This window comes from Ceratotherium simum, chromosome 14 (genome assembly GCF_057802395.1).
Source record: "Ceratotherium simum simum isolate JZ-2026a chromosome 14, ASM5780239v1, whole genome shotgun sequence".
NCBI lineage: Eukaryota > Metazoa > Chordata > Mammalia > Perissodactyla > Rhinocerotidae > Ceratotherium > Ceratotherium simum.
The window spans coordinates 53,338,768-53,346,018 of record NC_141913.1 but is presented as its reverse complement, the minus strand read 5'-3'; positions in this window follow the sequence as shown (position 1 = coordinate 53,346,018).

Genomic DNA, 7,251 nt, shown 5'->3' with positions numbered 1-7,251 from the left:
ATGGCCATAGATACATTTTTCCTGTGAAAATTTCTGCTAAAAACATTGCTAATTTTTCATTGTTTTATCTTATTGTTAAATTATAGAGGTATTTGTTTTCAGAATTCATATATTATTAATATTTTCCCAGTCTGTGTCTTGACTATTCATTTTCTTAGCATAGTCTATCATCAGAGTAGAGGTATTTCATGTCAATGAAGTTCAATTTATCAGTTTTTATTTTATTGTTTGTGAATTTTGTTTACTAAGATGTCTTTGCTTACCCCACTTGTGAAGATTCTAATATGTGTATCCTTTTAGATTGCTATAGCTTTAGTTTATACATTTAGTTTTGTTTCCATATGGTATGAGGTAAGAGGCAATGTTGTCTTTTTCCTCTAGAGATCATCTGTTGCTCTATTACATTTATTGTTGTAAATTTCTTTTCCAATTAAATTATCCTGGCACTTTTATCAGCAAATATTTCACTGTGTGTTTGGGAAGTTCATTGCTGCACAATCCAATCTGTTCCATTGATTTCTACCATGCCATCTTGACTATTATAGCTTTATAGTATATATTGAAATCAGCTAATTTACGTCCTCTGACTTTGTTCTTTTCCAAACTATTTTTTCTACTCTGGGTCATTTGCTTTGATTGCATCAGGCTTGCTTTGAATCTATAAAACAATATAGGAAGACTCATAGTCTCAATAATATTAAATGTGTTGATCCATTAAAATGAAATATTTCTTCATTTATTGTCTTCTATAATTTCTCTCAGCAATATTTTATAATTTTCAATGTATAAGCCTTACAACAATATAGTTAAATAAGTAGTTCATGTTTGATGATATTGTATATGGTTTTTTAGATTGCATTTTATTGAGGTAAAATTCACATAACGTAAAATTCACCATTTTAAATATTTTAAAGTATGCCATTCTGTGGCTTTTAGTACATTCACAGTTTTCTGCAACCTTCAATACTATCTAGTTCCATAAAATTTTTATCATCTCAAAAGTAAATCCCATACTTATTATGCAATCACTACTTATTTTCCCCTCCCCAAAGCCCCTGACAAATACTAATCTTCTTTCCATCTCTATGGATTTGTATATCCTGGTCATTTCAAATAAGTGGAATCACACAATTTGTGGCTTTCAGTGTCTGACTTCTGTCACACAACATAGTGTTTTCAAGGTCCATTCACATTGCAGCATGTATCATGACTTTTTTCCTTTTTAAGTCTAAATAATATTCTGTTGTTGATATCACATTTTGTTTATCCATTCATTTGTTGATAAACATTAGGGTGTTTCCAGCTTTGGAATATTGTGAATACCAATATATTTGGAAATTAACCATTGTGATTCTAAATAACCAACGAATCCAAGAAGAAATCACAGGGAAAATTAGAAAGTATTGTGAATTGAATTAAAATGATTATATGCATCATATTTTAAACAAAGAGAATGGTAGAAAGATTGGAGGGCAAAAGGAAGGAAAAGAGAAAGAGGGATTATGGAGGGACATTATATAAAACATTTGGATTATTGGACAATATTTAGATCAGTTAATGTCAAGCTACATTAAGCTACTACATCTCTATCATTCCCAACTCTTAGCATAGTTAAAATTTCAGTTGCGATCAGAAAACTTGTTTAATCAACCAATCCACTATGACGTTTTCCTTAGCTTCACTCATTTGAAAGAAGTATGTTAAAAACATACAAAGCTATGGCACTTCTGCCAACATTTCCTTGTGTTTCCAAACATTTTTACTTTATGAATTTCAGCACTGTATATTCATGTGTACAATGTATCTTATTGGCTATACCTTCATTTTGGCTACTCTCTTGATGATCATAGGTTAACTTTTACACACTTGATATTATTTTCAAAATATTTTCCCACTCCTTTCCTTCATGCAGGAGAGGATTTATCTTATGTCCTTGGTTTTAATTCTATTTACCTGTAACAGATATCCCTGCCAATATTTCATTTAGCATTAATCTCATTATTTTCATTCCAACTCAAGATACTCACCTTTTGTTCTTTTGCCTAATGTCATTATTTTGCCTCATTGTTTTGCTATCCATTCATTAAAAATCTGCTATGACATTGTTCATGACACATAAACATGTTTTCCTGTTAAAAATTTCTCTACAGCAAAATAAATTATTGTGAACATATGATGAATAATTATGTTCAAAATGTAATAGCCAGCCTCTCTATGACCAGTGGTGCCTTATGATTCTGTATATCTGATAAAGCCCAAAACTTTGAATCACATCCATTTCTTTGACATGAAGCTTCATTCTAAACTTTCCAATCCCTACCTGATTCATCTAAAAGAGAGTTTAAAGGTAATATTAGTACCATAATTATCTACTCAGTCTCTTATATTTGACATTTTGACTAGTAGATAAAAACTTTTGAAAGCTTTGAATTTCTCACTTTTCAAAACTTCCATTTTCTATGCATTTCTTAAATAAAAAGATCCAAAAAAATCAAAATGGGTAAATTCTGAAAGATATTTTTAGTATATAAAAGAAGAATGTTTTTTTGTTTCTTTCCAGTTTTAGGTCAGTATTTATATTACATAAAAATTTTCTAAGGGCATCTCTTTATCTATTAAAACAAATTAATAACTCATAATGTCCTCCTTGTCAGGTCTTTTTGATAGCTACACTATAAAATACATAGCAAAAATTATTTACTTCTGCTTACTAATGCTAAACATTAAGCTATTTTTCTAAAATTATAAGACAAATCATTATGTATCATGAAATGCATGCTAAGTATCAGTTTTCATACGTAAATTCTGCAGAGATTCAGCATTTATAGTTGAATTACATGTCCCTGTGTTCTTGTTTTTCTAACCAAAAGAAATACAGCTGATACATTGTTCCTTCTTTATAAAGTCCTTTTCCTGAAATAAAGTTATCTAGAAGCAGCAAAGATCCTTTCCCAGACAGACTGTAACTTTTCACCAATCCCCACTAGCATAGAAAATGGTGACATCTGCATTTAAATGACCTGTTTATTCAACTCATTTATGTAAGAGTGTACTAAACCTAAAACTCAGTTCTGGAACATTGCTCTGAACCTAGAGGACATCCCATTTCATACAGTTTCTCCAACAACTTGTCTCTAGTAACTGTCAAACCAATAATCTCTACAGTGTTGCACTGCAGCCTCGTTCAAATGAGCATATTGGAAAGCCTAATAAGAAGCTAGACCATAAAGTAGGCTTTTCTAAAATGGAAAAAAAAAATCCTATTACTATTTGAGATTATCTGCCATCGTTTCAAAACATCTTAGCTAAACTGGTTCCCTCTGGCTCCAATGATCGTTTCATACCATCTGTTCATTAAAAAGGGTGCTAATCATTAACGTTTAGCAGCCATTTTGGAAACAATTTTAAAATATATTTTCTACAATTTCAAGTACATTCAATCACACTTAGTCAGTTGGGTAGCTTCTGTAATAAATATACCGTATCTTCATGTATGAAAAAAACATTGCTAATTACTAATTTTGTTAGATTAAGCAAATATTGAGAGGCTACTTTGCATGCAGAATTCTGCTATGGTAGGAGAGATACAAAAACAAATACAATTTGGATCTTTATTAAAGAAACTTGCAAGGCATAGAATATGGAGAGACAGAATTATAGTCAACAAGAGGGAGAATGTACTGACTAGTCGAGAATATTAAGTTATTGCTACATCCTAGAGAAAAGGGGATCAAAGAAAATTTCACAGAGAAGAGAGTATGTCAGTTGACGTGGACTCAGAAGTATTTTAATAGTTTATAAGAAATAGGTATTTAAATGTTAGAATACAGCAATGGTGTGGAAATGGGTATAGAAAAAATGAGTTGAAAAAATAACAGTCATCTATGTGCGTGAGTAAAGAATTTTTAAAACAATGTCTTGAAAAAGTCTGAATAGGTCACTTGTGTTAGATAATAGAGGAGTATGAAAGCCACAGACACACTTGTATTTTGTAGAAAATTGATAAACATCACAGGCTGCTGAAGCTATCCAACTTTTATTTTAAGTATATAACTTTCAGTAGGTGAGAGAAGAAATGGATACAAAAGATAATTGAGGCAGGAAAACTATAGTACTAGCGAGAAAAAATGAAAATCTAAACTAAGACTGTGATGACAGTCGGAATACATATTATAGGCATCCGATTTACTTTATGTGTGTGTGCATAAATGAAAAAAGTAATTATTGCTCAGAAGTAATCTGAGCATATTATTTAATCAACAGTATTATAGGAATACTAAGGAAATTCTTTTTTTTTTTTGTAGGAATTTCACCCTTCTTTATATGTAAAAGCCTAAAACGCTTAGAGTATTTTGTATCTTTATGACTCAGTGTATGAATGGGCCCCATATATCTTTCAGTCATACCCTTTATCACTTAAAAGTCAATATTTCCATAATTGTAATTATCTCTTATTCAACTATACCAAGAGTTTTCTATCTCATAATCATATAATCATCCTTTCCTCTTCCTCTCCCATTCACCTAATCTTTCCAATTTATTGCAAAGTCCAATCAATTTTTCTTTAAAAATGTCTCACAATTATAAAACTTTTTCTTTCACTTTTTTTTTCAGTCCAATGCATCCATCTAGATTCATTACATTGCTTCATGGGACAGGGGAAGAAGTACAAATATTGCGATGCTCCTGCTGCTTGATACTCCGTGACTAATACAGTTTTTATCTCTGACACAGGAATCGCTTGTCAGCAACCATGGAACTGGGGCAGGTTAACTTATTAGATCATATAGTTATGTGGTGAATGTTCTACTGCTCTACTGCTCTAGAAGCCCTCCACACTGTATGAGTAAAGTAATGGCCCCCAGCAGGTCATAGTGATGACACATTGCTATAAAATATCTTTGAAAAATTAATCTACTTTCTTTTGTAGAATAGTACCCAGGTGACTGAACAAAATGTTGGACTGAGGATGAAGAAACCAGAATCCTTGTCCCTGCTTTGCCAGTTACTAGCTAATAGACCTTGAGTAACAGGAAATGTGGTTAATAGTCATTGAGCATTTACTACGTGTATAGCATCCTGCTAAATTAATGTATAATTTAATATTCACATATTATACCCAAATGAAAGATATAGAAACTGAGGCGGCGAGTGTTAAGTAGTTTGTCCTAGTCTACAAGGCTAGTAGGAAGCAGTTAAAAGATTTGGATTCAGGCAGTTCAGCTCCAGAGCTCTACTCTTAACCAATGTTTTTTGTACAATGAAGAGATTATGAATGTTGGAAACAGACAGACCTGTGTTAATGTCTGGGTCTACCACTCTTCTATTTGTGGATCTAGGCAAATTACATAAACTTCTAAGTCTCATGTCCTACAATGGTGGAATATTGAACCTACTTTGAAGGGTGTTTATGTGAATTAAACCAGATCATAGAGGTGGTATCTCTTTGCACAGTGCTTGGCGTATTATTGGCTTTCAGTGCATTTTAATATCTTTCTTTCTCCAAGTGCTTCTAAAATATGTATATAGTTTCAACTGTTTTAAGTTTAACCTTATAGATCTTGCTTTAAAGTGTTAAGTTTATGTTCTCACTTTGTATAACAGCTTTTTCAAAATTATTTTGCATTTCAAAAAGTCATTTTTTCCACTACCTAGTTCAACGATAAAAGTGAAAAAGTCTTATATTACCACATTCTGTGCTTTTTGAAATAACTCTCCAAATAGGGGATTAAATGAAAATTCCCTGACTCTCAGATGTAGCTAAAAATAAATGTTAGATGTGGTCATATAATTTAATGTCTGAAAAATGACACTTTCTGCAGTAATTTACTTAGGAAGTCAACTAATTCTTAGAAGATGGATATTATAACTCTTCATTACTGATGATTATAAATTCTATTTTATAACACATGTATAAAATCCTGATTTCATAATGCTTTTTCCATCAGTTAACAATGTGTTTGTTATAAAAGAAGCTATAACGCCGTGAGGAAAATACTGAATAGTTCATAAAATCTATGCAGCTTGAATTGGTCTCATAATCTCTTTGCAGTTTGAGAACAAAGTGGTTTATGTTATTGCATGTATTATTACTGATTCTGATCATTTAATTATCAGTTAAGTTTAATCCAAATATTAACTTTGAGAGCTAATAGATATTTTAGAACAAATATAAACAAAAAGACACCTTGGGGAATGGTTTATTATATTGATATAATTAAACTGCAGCTGACAATTGAGAACACATGCATTATTGTGAATTCCTAAGCTTAAAGACAGACAAAGAAAATTTCATAAATTGAAAGAATATTGCCTAGCTGGAAATTGAAAGAAAAAAACTTTCATGTGTTGGTTTATAAGCAAAAAGCATGATTGAAGTTTTCTCCTGTATGGAAAGGATGCTGTCTTAAACCATCAAAACATAAATAATTAATTATTAAACAATAAAATGATGTATTTTTAAATTTTGGACTAAATTTTTATGTAATGGGGAAGAGTAAATTTGAGAATACTAAGCAAAGAGATTTCAACTTTTTTTGGACACATAGGAGGCATATTTCAGATACATACTACTTTCTCTCAGGCTGCCTGGTTTCACAGAAGTTATGGAAGGACATGATAGCAGAAATTTAAGGCACACTATAAGAGGACAGATAGTCTTATTTTCTTTCTTTCTGACAACCTTCCAAATTTTAGGCTTGACCAAGAATCCCAAGATTTAGCACAGATGATTCTTTTAATGAGATAATTTAACTTGCTTTATCCATTTTACATATTGCCTGAATTATATTACTAAATGGATTATTCCTATCTTAACAATTTGCTGTGTATTTAATTTTTTCTACATTTTCTTAAAGTTTAGCTTTCTTATAAACTATCTTTCTAGGCTGAGCATCTTTACAAGACAATTTTTCTTTTACTATCGTATCACGGTTGTGAAGACCATGGCTGTAGAGATCTGGGATTGAAAACTTTCCTCACTAGCTACTATATGCATCACATTTTTAAATTTCTTAACTTCTTAGAGATACAATTTCCTCATGGATTAATTTGAAGATCGTGTGGTATGGATTAAATTATTACATGAACTGTTTGGCAGAGGGATTAATCAAATGATAAACTCTCACCCTATATTTTCTTGTTTATAGAACTGCATGCTGAGTTGTTTCAGTATTTTCCAAGCCCAAACCAATGCCTGGCAAAGAGTTGGCATTTCCGTTGACAATGGATATTCACCAGATGCCATAGTTT